Source organism: Leopardus geoffroyi, chromosome A2 (genome assembly GCF_018350155.1).
Source record: "Leopardus geoffroyi isolate Oge1 chromosome A2, O.geoffroyi_Oge1_pat1.0, whole genome shotgun sequence".
In the NCBI taxonomy this organism is placed as follows: domain Eukaryota; kingdom Metazoa; phylum Chordata; class Mammalia; order Carnivora; family Felidae; genus Leopardus; species Leopardus geoffroyi.
Window position 1 is genome coordinate 22895923 of NC_059331.1, and position 15487 is coordinate 22911409.

The following is a 15487-nucleotide window of genomic DNA, read 5'->3' on the forward strand; positions in this document are numbered from 1 at the left end:
TGACTTTTAGTGGATTTTCTTTAACAAATTGTTTCTTAATGCACTGTATGCCATTAGTACAATTTCTAGAAACTTTAAATTATTATTAAAAATAATTTGTACCAGTTTCACTGGGGAGCATGTCTGAGAAGCTCCACATGGTTTTGTGCCAAAAGTGGAACCTCTCAGGGTCCTTTTTTTTTTTTTTAATATTTGTTTATTTTTGAGAGAGTGAGAGAGCATGAGTGGGGAAGGGTCAGGAAGAGAGGGGGACAGAGGATCTGAAGCAGGCTCTGCACTGACAGCAAAGAGCCTGATGCAGGGCTCAAACTCACCAATGGTGAGATGGTGACCTGAGCCGAAGTGAGATGTTTAACTGACTGCGCCACCCAGGCACCCGTCAGGGTACTTCTTAAATAACCAGGTGCCTATTCTCCCTCTGGAAAATTAGAAAGTCTGAGATGTGGATAGGGCTTGGAAAACCCCAGGAAATTTGGGTGCATCCAGGGTTAGGGTTACTAGTGTAATATGAATGAATGGGAGCGTGGGCTTTTGATCTGAGTTATAGCCCTGACATTTAATGGTTTGTGATCTTAGGTACCATGTCGTTTAAAGATCAGTTTCTTGATCTATAAAATAGGGGTGAGAATGGTTCCCACCCCAGAAGGTTGTTGTAGTAAATGAGTAACATGGTAAAACATGTAAATAAAAAAAAATAAAAATACAACATAATAATGTATTATATAATAATAACCAAACTATTATTTCTTTGAATTAGTAAGTTTTGAGCTTAAAGAAAGGTTTATATCCTTCTAGTTGATTATCTTACTTTATTTGTAACTCTGATTTTTGTTTTTTCTTTTTTTTTAAGTTTCTTTATTGTATGTGTGTGTGTGTGAGAGAGAGAGAGAGAGAGAGTGAGCATGTGAGCAGAGGAGGGGCAGAGAGAGAGAGAGAGGGAGAGAGAGAATCCCGAGTGGGCTCTGCACTGTCAACACAGAGCCCGATGTGGGGCTCGATCCCACAAACCATGAGATCGTGACCTGAGCCAAAATCAAGGGTGGATGCTCAATGGACTGAGCCACCCAGGCACCCCTGATTTTTGTTTTTTTCTTATCTGGTTTGGGATGTTTACTAATAATTTTTTAAATTGCTTTACTTTGGATATTTTAGATTTCACAGGTGGTCATCAGGAATACAAGGCTGTGCATTTGGGTATGTGGGGTAGACTGGTGGGCAGGGCACAGCCCCTGTGGCTGGAAGAATCTCAGGGTTGGAAACAGAGTTAGCTGACTGCCAGGCCTCCTCAATGCTGGGTATAGACCCTTGGCCTTGGGCAGGGTCCTGAATTCTTAACCATGCTTTCAGGGAAGGCATGACAGTGCCCAGGACAAAGACTTGAGAGTGATAGGACCTTAGGCTGAGGTTCCTTTAGGAAGGCTTCATTTCTGAGAGGGCCTTAGCATCACTCAGTTCCTTGGTCACTTGCTTCAGAAAGACCCTTCTGATTGCACAGATGAGACCAGGTGTCCCTCCTGCGCTACCCCCAGTGCTCTGGTCTTGCAGTCACCGTGCATTGTGTTATCACCTCGGGGCTGCTCTGCCACCCTGTCGGCGGTGAGGTCTCCAGCCCAGCACTTGGTGGGCGCTCTACAACTGTGGGCTGAAGGATACAGATAGACTTGATGAGCCCCTAGAAGCAGGAAATGGCACATATTCCATGCATGTGATTAAGTTGGAAGGGAATAAGAAAGGAGTGTTTTTCTCTATTCTGAAAGGCTCTAGACACACCTGTGGATAGTGTAAAACAGAAGCAACCCCGGGGAAATTCTTCCTTCCCTTCTTCAGCACCTCGTAAGAATAGCCCAGACCAAGCCTGTGTGTCTTCAGAGTAAGATAGGAAATCTGGACTCAACTGATAATACCGTTAACATTTTTGAAGTACGTACTCTGTACCAGGCATGGGGGTTTTGAACATAATTCCTTCAGTCTTCACAGCACCTCTCTGAAGATCAGCTGTGGTTTTGTCTGCATTTTATAGATAAAGAATGCAGCTCAGAGATAGCCAGCAACTCTCCTGGGGTCGCACAGCTTATGAATATACTCAACCATATACAATATTGCCTGCCTATGAAATCTTTTGTAGGACATGGACACCTGGCAAATTGTGTTGCTGATAAAAGAATAGATATGCCTTGTTGTGGCCCCTGCCCCAGACACACACTCCACTATCACCTGGATTGGCCAAATGGGCCGAGCAGGCCAGAGAATACTTTCCTTCTGTGCTATAGTCCTAAGAAGATGGGTCCTCTTTGGTTTAAACAACAGAGTTCAGGACACCAGAACCAAAGCCCATGAAGAGCCTGTAGAGACATAGTCTGGCAGCTGCCATGGCCTTCAAGATGTTCTTACTCTGCCTTGTGTTCTGGTCAAGGATAGATTATCAGAAGCTGTAGGAGTGGAGGACATGCTCTAGCAGTTGGTCTGATTCATATTTTTGCATTCTGTACCTTTCAGAGGAAGATTTTTACGTATCTGCTGTTTGTAGATTATCATCACTCCACACCGGTTGGGGATAAACTTGGGTTGGGAGTTCTCATGCTTCAGGAATACAGGTATTCTTGGCCCAGTTGCCTTTTGGATGAAGTTGATAGGGGTGTATGATGGAAGCACATTCATAGCTCCCTTTGAGTGGCAAATTGAAAAACCCTGCTTAATAGAAAAAAAATGGCAGTGGTTCATCACATTTCCATCTCATTTTGAGCTGCCTCTATACCCTCAGAAGATTTTCCTCCTTGTACAAGCAGAACTTTTGATTACTACCTGCATTTATCAAGTTGGAATGAATACGCTCGTCTTTGAGCATGGCAGTGAGAGCCAGGCTCTGGAAATGTCACTCGGGGGAGGACCCCATTGCTTGGTGAGCTGCAGAGTTGGAGTGGCCAAGTTCAGTGTGTTTCTGTGGGAATGTCAGATGTCACTGTTCAAAGGCAGAAGGATTGGCTGGCCACTGAGAAACCTGAATTGCTTGGGTGGGACACTGACCAATAGGAGTCCATAGGAGATAATATTAGGAATTTGCAAGGGCGCCTGGGTGGCTCAGTGGTGAAGCATCTGACTTCTCAGGGCTCAGGGTCTGGAGCCTGCTTCAGATTCTGTGTCTCCTTTTCTCTCTGCCCCTCCCCTGCTTGCTCTCTCTCTCTCTCTCTCTCTGAAAAATGAATACACGTTAAAAACAAATTAAAAAAAAAGAAATTTGCAACATGGGAAAATGTAGGGAAGGGAATTGTGGTCAGCTTGTTTGCCCTATTGCCACTGTCCTTGTCATGCTAATTTTCCTCTTGGAAATGTAAAATCCCTCCACCAGTGATTGGAGTTCCTGGAACTAGCAGACCCAGAGCTATTGTCTGTTTTGGTTCATCCTTGGGCTGCCTGTCAGTGTCTTTTCTCTCTGATGCGCCCATCCTGCGTCTCTGACCCCATTTCCTACCCCAGTCGTCAAGTTCCTGCCAGCACAAGGTGGCCTTCTGTCTATCACTTGTGTGTGCAATACCTATTTTCTCCTCACAGTCTGTGCAGACTGCCCTCCCCACTGCTGGGCATTTCTTCCCTTCTTTCTCCCGTGTCTCTAAAATCCTGTGCATGGACCCTCATTTCCAGCTCTGCTGTGTTTCTGAAAGCCTCCTGCATCCTGTTGACCTTCTTCTCGGAGCTCTGGCACAACGTGTTGGTGGAATCGTGCTATCTGGGGCTTACCGACTTTCTCATGTTGTCCCAGCTGTGCTGGTTCCTAGCTGGGTTGTATCATGGGCTGATACTGTGTTTTCTGTTGAGCCCAGTGTCATGACCACCCCAACCAGCCACATGTGTAAAACTGGACATAACACGCTGGGAACATTGTGGTTCTGAGGTATTTAGGGAGGAAAGGCCACAATGTGTGTGGCTTGTTCTTCAGTGGTTTGGAAAGGAAAGGTGTGTGTGTGTGTGTGTGTGTGTGTGTGTGTGTGTGTGTGTGTCTGTCTGTCTCTGTCTGTCTGTCTATGGGGAGAGTGTGCAAATGTTGAAGCAAATGGAATAAAGTGTTAAGGGTGGGAGCATCTAGAAGGGTTTACAGGTGTTCTTCATGCTATATTTTTTAAGTTTTTATTTATTTTTGAGAGAGTGCAAGCGGGGGATGGGCAGAGGGAGTTACAGAGGATCCAAAGCAGCCTCTGCACCAACAGCAATGAGCCTGATGTGGGGTTTGAACTCACAAACCCCGAGTTCATGACCTGAGCCGAAGTTGGACACTACCGACTGAGCCTCCCAGGCACCCCTCTTTATGCTATTTTTATTCTTGCAATTTTTCTGTAGGCTTGAGAATGTTTCCAAATAAATGTTTTCTTTCCATCTGCCTTCCCCCAGCCCCAATAAAAACAAGACAAGACACTGTGGTCATCCTTAAGCCTTCTCTTCCTCTCACCTCACGTCCCACAGGAAGTCTCTCAGCGCCCCCTGCAGGATATCTTCCTTTCCAACCAGAACTGCGGGTAACCACCTGGTCCAAGCCAACATCATCTCTAAGTGCCTCCCAGCTGGTCTTCTCCAGACAGCCTTCTTTCCACATCTCAGAATAGCCAAGGGTTTTTTGGTTGTTTTGTTTTGATTTGTTTTGTTTTAATCAGCAATCATGTCGCATCATTTTTCCACCCATCCCCTCCAGTAAATCTTGCCTATCTACTGCACCCTTCTGCTGGCATGTAACTCCTCTCCTGCATGTCTCTACTCAGACTGGTCTTGCTGTTCTGGAAGTTTGAAGCTTGCTACCACACAGGGCTCCTCCCATGAGATGCTTCCTTTGCCTGTAGCACTTTCCCCTCTGATTTTGCAAGGCCTCTGTCTTCATTCACTTCATTTGTTTGAAGGTTACCCCCTCCGAGATGCCTTCTCTAACCATCTTCTTTTAAAACTGCTTGATCATCCTCGGTTCTTTTCTGGCTTTATTGTTCATGGTGGAGATAAGTTTGTCACTAATGAAATTACATTATGCTTCATTGTTATCGTACTAATAGAATGTAGGCTTCTTGGGAGAAGGGCTTTGATTTGTTTTCTGCTGTATTTTTATAGCCTGGAACGGTGGTTCTCATACTGTGGTCCCAGAACAGCAGCATCAAGACCATCTGGGGACTTGTTAGAAGTGCCAGTTCCCGGGTCCTTCCCAGATCTATTGAATCAGGTACTCTGGTGCAGAGGGGGAAGCAGCAGTCTGTGTTCTACAAGCCCCTCAATTGATTCTGATGCATTTTAAAATATGAGAATCACTACCCTCAAATAATGCCTCACATCCATTAAATTCTAAGAAATATTTATTTAATGTTTTTTAGTATTTATTTATTTTTGAGACAGAGAGTGTGAGCAGGGGAGAGGCATAGAGAGAAAGAGAGACCCAGAATCTGAGCTGTTAGCACATAGCCCGAGGTGGGGCTTGAACCCACGAACCTCAGGGTGGTGACCTGAGCCGAAGTCAGACGCTCAGCTGACTGAGCCACACTGGTGCCTCAAATTCTAAGAAATATTTAAATGAATAAACAAATATCTGGTGCCTGTCTGTGTTATAATGTCCACTTTCTGTTACCTTCTTGATTCAGAACCTTAAAATTCTAGTCTATAAAGACATAAGTTTTTCATTATAACAGTGTTTCAACCTTGGACTTTATAAGGACCCACGGCTAAAATATGACTTCTGTTTTTATTCTCTCTGTCCTTACTTCTTCCTTGGTTTTATGCCGATGCTAAGCTCTTATTCCTTGATTTACATTTTTGATAATGGCTGCTATTGGGGAAACAATATCAAATTATGAATGATCATAGAGATATCACTTTATGCTGCCGAGTGTTTGTTGAAAGAATATATGATGGCAAGCTGTGTCCTGAGCTGGTGAGCTGGCCCAAGTTGGGATTCATATCAGGCCTCACTGCTCAGCTAAAAGTAGAAGTTTCGAGGTGGACAGGTCACCTGTCAGGATGCTGACTAATGTCTGGCATGACCAGAACTTCTGCTGGTCAATTTGTCAGTGTCAGTTCTGAATTCATTCTTGTCTGGAGAACAGATGAAGTGGCCACCAGGTAGAATGGCCAAAATAAAAGGTACCAAAAGGTTATTTGTTAGAAAATTAGAAGTTTCAACCTGGAGAGAATCTTTTGGAGGTTTTTAGTGCTAAGAGCTATTTATATATGAGTATTCGTGGTTATACTTAAGTAATCCATCTAAAAGTGTGGGCTTTCCATTTGAATTACCCTAGAGCAGAAATAAAAGTTATTAAAAACATCCAGTTTTCAGCCTCTATCTCTAACCCTATGGTATAGAGCTAATAAAAAATTGCCAAGCTGATGTTGGCATGTTTCATGCGCTAATTGTCCTGTTCTACGTAGTGGGGCTGGGCAGGTGGTAAAATAGATAGGCGTTTCCCAGTGTTACAGGTGATAATCTTGTGGGTAACTCACATTGTGGGTTGCTGGGTTTTTTTTTTTTATTCTCCCTTTCTGTGCTTTCTGGATTTTCTACAGTGAACATAAAAAAAATTAATTCCAGTTAGTTAACATACAGAGTTATATTAGTTTCAGGTATACAATATAGTGATTCAACACTTCCGTATAACACCCAGTGCTCACCACAGCAAGTGTACCCCTTAATCCCCATTACCTATTTCACCCATCTCCCCACCCACCTCCTCTAGTAGCCATCAGTTTGTTCTCTATAGTTAAGGGTCTGTTTCTTGGTTTGTCTCTCTCTCTCTCTGTCTCTTCTCCTGTGCTTGTTTCTTAAATTCCACATATGAGTGAAATCATACAGTGGACGTTTTTAAAAGATCTTGTGTGTTTGGAAAATTATTTGGGTAGGCTGGGCCACTTTCCATTTGTGTGTGAACTAAGGTATTCAGAGAGGGAGCCGGTCAATCTCAGAGACAGTTTGGACCCACCCCACCAGGGATCATCCAAGATCCCCTGACGAAACCACTCCAGAAACCATCCATGCCTGCCGGCCAGTAGTAAATGTGTTTTCTGCAGGGTGATCATGCGTCCCAATATCACTCTTGTTTCCCTGGCTCACGTTGCCTGCTGCTCTGTGACCCAGTTTAGGGTAGGTGGTCAGGGCACAGGCTGTCCCTGGGCAGCACAGAGCGCCATGTGCTGGGGAGAGATCCTGGCCGAGAACAGGACAAGATGAGGACGCTGGGAGTTTCTGAGAAGGATCTTTCCTAACTCTTTTTGTCTCATTCTCTTTTCTCTTACTTGATAGAATAGCTAAAAGCTATTCCATTATTATCATTATTATTTTTGCTATCATTAATATTATAAGCAGCTGCCACGCACTGAGTGTTCACAGCTGCACAGCACCACGCTAACTCTGGAGAAGCACATAAGCACTCTCATCTGTGAAATGGGGCTGTCGCGGCCACGCCTCAGAGAGAGGTAGTGCTGGCTCCCGAGAGACTGGCGTTTGTTAGTAAATGCTCAACAAATGGGTATGACTCCTATTAATAATAATCTCCCTCCAATCCTATCAGCTGAGTATTATCCTCATTTACAGATGAGGAAAGTGAGGCAGAGAGAAAGAGAGACAGATGGAAGGAGGAAGAGACAGATGGGCACAGAGAGGTGGACAGGCAGGGATGCTAGCATGTGGATCAGCACGTGTGAAGAGTTCCTTGAGTGGCCGTGTGAGTGGCGAGGGTCACCCTGCCCTGGCACGCCCGTGCTCTCAAGCCCTGGCTCTGAGAGACGTACCGTGTCATCGGGAAGGAAGTGGGCGCTGGTACTTCACCGGGGCGTGGGTCAGCTCTTATTCTCCGTTCTCCTGCTGCTTGACCTTGGGAGAGTACTTCCCTGGCACTCTGACCTGCCCCTCTGTAAAACGGGGGTGTTAATAGTACCACCTCGTAGGAATCACTTAGTTAACAAATGTTTCTTGAACACTTACACTTTTAGGGGACTAGCCCTACCAGGGTGCCCTGGCGTCTTTGCTTGTTACTTAAATAGACCACAATAGCAAAGGCTTGAACCACAGTGAATCTGAGTCTTGGCTGGATGCCTTGGGATCCTCCTGGAACAGGAGAGAATGGGAGGGGTGCGATGTGAGGAGCTGCTGTCTCCCTGGGAGGCTGTCATGAGACACTTGCCATCTTGCCATCTCCTCTGGGTTCTGATGAGGAGTGGGGCTTTCTGCCCCGCCCCCCCCCCCCCCCCCACAATAGAGCTGCAGAATATAAAGCCATCGGGCTGTAGCCTACATTGGGCCCCTCAGCAACGACTTGCGCTGCAGTCATCTGGCCCTTTTATCTCATGTCATTCCTGTTGTTGCGTGGGGACAAGAACCACAGGGACCTGGCTGGTGCTGTGGCTTCCTTTTTCTGTCTAGGTAAGCAACACACTGCCCAGATCTAAAAGTGGCTCTTTGTATCTCCCCCTGTTGGATCAGACAGGCCCTGGCTTGACTTGCTTTGTCTGTTTGTGCAGTTTGACAGCACTGAGCGAGCCACAGTCTCTGTGCACGCTGGAAAAGATAATGACCTTGGTTCTCTGCTCTCATGGAATTTCCAGCCTCACAGGGGGATGAAAAACAAACACGCACACGTAAATGAATAAATCCAAGTGAGGCAGATGCTGGCAAGGTAATGTGTTAAAGCACATACCATTGTCCACTGTGTGCCAGCACTTAGCAAGGGGATTCTTTGACGCCCCTCCCTTGCTCCCCCGACCCTGCTGCCAGCCTTGGTTCTGGAATTTCAAAACGCCATCTAGAGCACACACACAGTCACGTGAAGTGACTTTCCAAAGAGGCTTCTTGAGGATTTGCACTGGCCCCTGAGCGGGTGGACTGGGAGAGCCTGACACCACGCTGGCCTGGCTCCTGGGCTCACTTTCTTTTTTTTTTTTTTTTTTAATTTTTTTTTTTCAACGTTTATTTATTTTTGGGACAGAGAGAGACAGAGCATGAACGGGGGAGGGGCAGAGAGAGAGGGAGACACAGAATCGGAAACAGGCTCCAAGCTCTGAGCCATCGGCCCAGAGCCTGACGCGGGGCTCGAACTCACGGACCGCGAGATCGTGACCTGGCTGAAGTCGGACGCTTAACCGACTGCGCCACCCAGGCGCCCCTCCTGGGCTCACTTTCTAAGAGTGTGTGCAAGCAGCACATCCTGGAGATGATGGTTACAACTCCCAGGTGGCCAGATCCCTGCAGGTGGGCCGGCCCGCCCGAAGGCCAGGGTCAGGCCTTCCCCACAGCCTGAACAAGAGCTCCTCGCATCAGGCCTTTATTGATTTGTCATGGGGAGGAGTATAGCCCAGGCCATGCAGCAAAACTTACTCTGTCCCTTTTTAGCTTCAAGTCTCCTCCGCAAGCCTGGCCCTGAGCAGTCAGCTCGGCCCTCAGATTGCACCGCCCCCTTGGAACACCAGCGCATGGCAGTTATTCCCACATGGAGTGTAGACTGCTCCTTAAGGGCACCTCAGAAGCTAGACGTTAATAGCAGCAGTAACGTTTTGAGCGCCTGCCATAGACCAGGCGCTGTGCTGAGTGCTTTTCCCCGAGGCATCCCTAACTTCACGATCACAGCGAGAACAAGACACGGTGTGCTCTGTTTTGCAGAGATCCAGGGGCTTCGTACCTGAATCGAGTGGGGATTTGATTTTGGTACGTGAGGTCTCTGCTTCTTGGGGGCAGGCAGCACCTATAGACAGGCAGTGACAGAGCACATGGGGAGGGTGCCACCACAGTGGCGGCAGACCTGAGCTGGCGCCCAGGGCCCTGGGAGAGCGGCGCCTCTGCCTTGGCTTCTGGCCTGGATCGATAGCTGCTGTGGCATCGCTTTGGTGAGAAGCAGCGTGGCGCCCCCCACCCCCACCCCTGCCCCAGTTCTGGTCCCGCCACACAGGGGGGTAGAGCGGTGCAGTGGGCAGCACTGGTTCCTCTCTGTGACCTGCACCCCCAATCGTGGTCATGCTCTCCTCGCTCACCATCATCCACACCCGCACATGTCCCATCCAGTCTGTGTCCACTTGCGGAGTAGAACCCAGGAGGCAGTCTGGGCTCTGGTCTCCGAGTTGCTGAGAATTGGCTCTGCACAGGTCACATCACCTCCCTGGGCCTTTCAGGTAATTAAGGACCTGCCTGTGCTGCTGCCTCTGTCCTCGGCGTGCGCTGCCCTCCAGCATTCCGAGGGGCTTGACATAGAGCAACATTGGGCAAGTTAGATGATGTGAACACTAATCTAAACTCATCCCTTGATGAATCGAGCACCGCCGTGCTGCATATACATTCCCAGGATACACAATGATCTTCCTTTTCCTTTTTCCCCTCAGCCCTAATTCCCTCCCCTTCCTCTCTGCTCCCCTGGAGGACTCCTCTGTCATCAGGACACCCTGTCAGGGCCATAATCCCCCTCTGACCATGCGGAGGGGATTTGAGGATTCGGGGGAGCAGGGAGAGAGGTTGCCAAGTTTCTGGGCATTCATCACTGCTTCCTCCAGGGAAGACCAGCTTTTCCCTGACACACTTAGCCAGTGTTCTGAGGAATTTGCTGTCATCCTGTGCTGCTTTGTTCTCATTCCCCTTGGCCGTGGTACAGAGATGCCCAGAGCTCGCAGGGTCCTCTATCTGCTTCTTCTCAAGGCTCGCCCATATGCGTGTGAGACCCCAGGCCCACCTCTCTTGAGGCTGCCGCTTTATTTGTGCAGCAGGAGCGGAGGGGTCCACGTTCTGTATGCATGGATTGTTTTGAGCTTTTGGAAATGTGACCCCCGTAATTATTCTCTTTGCATTGGTTTCTGCCAATAAAATGTGGTCCAGAAGACCTACCTAAGGGGCTCTGCTCCTAACTCTGTGACCTTAGGCGTGTTACTCAGCCACTTGAGCTCAGTTTCCACATCTGTAAAATGGGGAGTACATGAGTGCCCCCCCGGCCATTGTTTTGAGAATCAAATGTTAGATGTCTTAGAACAAACTAAGGTGTTCAGTCCTTGCTGACGCCATTCATGTTCCACAGCCTTTTAAAGGTACTGCCTTGGGTAAATGGCTAAAGTTGTCTATTGCCCCAGGCTCCTCCTTTGTAAATGTGCGTGGAGGACCTATAATAGGAAAAAGTGGACCAAAGGATGAAAAGAGCTTAAGCAAATGCCAAGTACACATACAAGGCTGTTGTCATTATTTTTAGTGTGATACATTTTTGAAATTGAACCCATTCTCCCTTTTCCTGTGTTAATTCTTACTCAGATAATGCCTGGTGAACTGTTCATGGTACCCTTTCCAAGACCACCAAGATCGCGTATATTCTGTTGTTTTTTGAGTGTGTGTATGTGTGACGTAAGTGCATATTAAGTGGTTTTTTCCCACATGGGCATGTGTGTGGCGCGCATCCAGTTGCCATGGGAAGACTTGCATCTCTTTGTCTTCCCTGACCAAAGACATCTCAGCCAGAATAAACCTCCATGTGGACACATGCATGACGGTGCTTGCGTGAGTTAAGTGTGTGTGTGTGTGTGTGTGTGTGTGTGTGCATATGCGCTGTGACTATTCATTTTTCTTTTTCTTTTTTTGTAAGTTTATTTATTTTTGAGAAAGGGACAGAGAGAGAGTGGGCAGGGGAGGAGCAGAGAGAGAGAATGTCAAGCAGGCTCTGCGCTGTCAGCACAGAGCCTGATGCAGGGCTCAAACTCACAAACCATGAGATCATGACCTGAGCCAAAACCAAGAGTCTGATGCTTAATCGACTGAGCCACCCAGGTGCTCCTCATCTCTCTTTGCAAAGCTTTATCTTTTTGAAATTGGTAAACTCGGCGCTGGGACAGTGGCTCACAGACTGTGAGCCTGAGGGGTCTCCTCTGCTTGAATACTGAAATTGCCAAGAAAGAAATGCGTCAGACTCTTCGTCTGATGAAATGTGCTGGAGAGTATTCTTTGGGTCAGCCAGCTTGTGACCGGGCATCTCGGCCATGGAGCGGGCTCTTCTGCTGTGCTGGAAAAGAAGACCATGGTCCGTTTTACTCAGAAGGAGAAAAAGAAGTGAGCCTGGAAACTCTACGAGTCGTAGCAAAATTACCGTCAACTCAATTTGCAGACATCTTGAAAAAGACAGGCTGCTGTCTCTCCCCTAGTGAGTCTCTGCCGGGAATAAATCCTGCCAAGCCAACCTCATCTCCTTCCCTAATCAAGTGGCGGCCGGGCTATTGAACATGGTGATTGTCCCAATTGTCCTTTTCACGGGGCCTGTGAGGCAGAGAACTAGAGTCTTGGCAGTTCTTGGAAATAATGACCTCTTACAAGAGCATCCAATTCAGAAGCAGCTTCAAACTCTGGCTTCCTTCTAGACAAAAGTGTTTACATTTCTCCTCTCATCAACGGACTGATTGCGGGTATGTTTTCAGCTAGAGTAAGAAACAGTAGTGAGCTGTGAAGCCGCTGCTGAGTTGTATCTATAATTGAAATGCCAAATGTAAAATTAAATATAATTTGCCATTATCTTCCCCAAGATCCTATGGGTGTTTTGAGCTTGTTTGAAACTAGTCTAAGAAATAGAATAATCCTTTCACCTGCTCCTGCTGTCTTAAAATAAGGTGATGTGAGAAATTGTTGAACAGGGCTCACCCTAGTCATTGTCCCGAATATATATTTTGAAACAACCAAATTGAAGGACATTGCAGTGGATTGAATAATATTCCCTTCAAAAATTTGTATCCACGTGGAACCTCAAACTGTGACCTTATGTGGAAATAGGGTCTTTGCAGATGCAACTTTTTAAGGATCTGGAGATGAGATCATACTGGATTTTAGGGTGGGCTCTAAATCCAATGGCAGGTGTCCCTATAAGAAGAGAGGAGGACACACAGAGGCACACAGAGAGGAAGGCCATGTGAAGAGAGATGTGGAGATTTGGAGTATGTGTAGAAATGCCAGGGATTGCCAGGAACCACCAGAAGGTAAAGAGGGGCATGGGACAGTTTCTCCCCCAGAGTCTTCCCAAGGAACCAGCCCTCCGATGCTTGACTTCAGACTTCTGACCTCCGGAAGTGTGAGAGGCGGCACTGGGAAAGTGACATACCTGCCAGGGTCCTTCTGAGTCCTTTTCGACAGTCTCTCAAGTCACCTCCACACGGGGCTGTGTGGGCGGGAGGAAGGCATCAAGGTCAGGAGAGAGGAAAAAAGGCTGAGGACCTTTGCTGAGAGGCGGAAGAGACAGGACAGCTAACGTCGTGTGTGATCCTGGGTCGGTTTCAGGCCCAGACAGAGGACAGTGGCAGGGCTGTTGATGAAATTTAAATCGGATCTGTAAAGAGTGTTGGTATTGTGTCTGTGTGAGTGTTGTGATTTTGATTATTGGACTGTGGTTAAGTAAGAGGTTAACATTTGGGGAAGCTGGATATAGGGTATTTTGGATTCCCCCCCCCCTTTTGGCAACTGTTTTAGAGTCTGAAAGTATTTCATAATGAAAATTTAAAATAGTGATACCATGTATAGGAGCAAGAGGGTGAGCAAGAGATGTGGGGGATGATTTGGGATATGGTGAGGACTGTGAACTGGATCCTGTCCACATTACTGCAGTGAAGACACAGGCATTGCTTCTCAGCACACCAGCAATTTTCTTCCCATACTTGTGAGGAAGGTTTGTTTGTTTTTGTTCATTCATTCATTCATTCATTCATTCATTCATCCATTCATTCCTATATAGAGAGACAGTGCGAGTGTAGGAGAGGGGCAGAGGGGGAGAGAGGGGGTGGGGGGAGAATCTTAAGCAGGCTCCACACTCAGCATGGAGCCTGATGCGGGCCTGGATCCCATGACTCTGAGATCATGACCTGACCCAAAATCAAGAGTTGGATGCTCAGTCGATTGAGTCACCCAGGTGCCCAGTATATTTATTTATTTTAAATCAAACCCCTGCAAATTCTCTGGGTGCTAAGAATGTCACTCATGAAAACAGCCTCCTTACCTTCTCCCCACTTGAAATGGAATGCTATACTGCTATTACTGAGGACAGCAATATGTGTGGTCTGGGAAGCTAGTAAATGGAACAGAGAGGGAGGGTTTAGTTGGAAAGGAGTGCATATAGCCCACTACCATTTTATACAAATAAAACATACAGAGAAGGGAGTAGATGGCCTTATGTCAGGATGCTAACAGTGATTATTTACAGGATGGGGGTGAATTTCTTTTTTTTTTTTTTTCTTTTTCTTTCTTTTTCTTTTTTTTTCTTTTTTTTTTTTTTTCTTTTTGGTCATTTGGTTTTTGGTTAATTGAGAAGTTATTTTTTAAGGGAAAGAATAAAATTATTTTTAGAGGGTGATTCCCACTCTCTTCCCCCTACAAAAGAGCTCTATGTTTGGTCTAAGATAAAAAGCCCCGAGTGGAAACTTCTTGCAGAATTCATTTATTATTCCACTCTCTCCCCAGGTAAGACTGAGGCTGGAGCTCTATCGCTATTCTCAAAGTGGCCAACGAGACAGCAAAGTCTGTTTTGGTGGTCTAGTTAGAGTCTGAAATATCCAGCTGAGGAATAGTCTTGGCTCAAGACCTCAAGATTTTTTTTTGAAACACTGTCTGCATTTTGTTTATCGAAAGGTCTTTCTTTTTTGGCACAATTAAATAGATTTTAGAATTTGCAGTTGTGGGTCCTTAATATATTCATCCCAAGATGCCTTTGTGCATCTGGTATATATTTCCATATTGTTTTTGCTAATAGTTTTGGAGAGATTTTAACCATTTGAACCTTTTTTTTTTCTTGCTTTAAAGACAATGTCTGGAGAAAGTTAAGGACCCAGAAAGTTATTAATTTTTTTGTACCCTTCAGTGCACTGTAGTCAGCTACTTCAAGACGAAAGGGCCCATTTGTTCTTGCCCTTCCTCCCTTTTCTCCTTAAATAGACTTCAGGATTGGATTGACCCTCTGGTATGAATTTTTACTGATCCCATATGCTAATTAACTATGTCTTATCCCTAATTCAATTGTAAGAGATAAGATCTCCATATATGTATATGTGGTAAATACACGTCTTAGAGAATGAATTTTGAACAACTTAAAATTCAATTAAATATCTGTTTTAAGTAACACGTTTTCTTTTAAATATTTCTACCTTTTATGATGGGCTATTATTTTGAAACAAGCTTTATCATCCTCTCTTCACATCTTTTGTTGTTCTTGTTGTTGCTGATTCCACCCATCCCCTGACCATGCAGCAACCAAGCTAGACTTTATTTTGACCTTGTGAACGTTGACTGGGTATCACAGATACCCTTGCTTTGGGACACTCCATGAGTAACACAGCTTTCAGTTCTTACACTTTGTTATATTCTAATAATGTAAATGGTATTGGAATAGCAACACCTTTAATTTTACATGTCCTTTAACTCACATACAAAAGAGAAACAAGCCATTTAAAGATAATCAAACAGACCAAAGGGTGAAATCAGGGTGGATTAAATGAGAACGTGGAATTGGATACTAGCTGCAGAGATGGCCTGTCTTATTTCTAG

General features: G+C 46.0%; 1 protein-coding gene across 4 annotated transcripts in view; it reads left to right on the top strand.

Annotated features, from left to right (window-relative positions):
* CACNA2D3 (calcium voltage-gated channel auxiliary subunit alpha2delta 3) overlaps positions 1-15487 on the top strand; it is an 866452-nt gene that overhangs the window by 357050 nt on the left and 493915 nt on the right. The gene's annotated exons all lie outside the window — the stretch shown is intronic.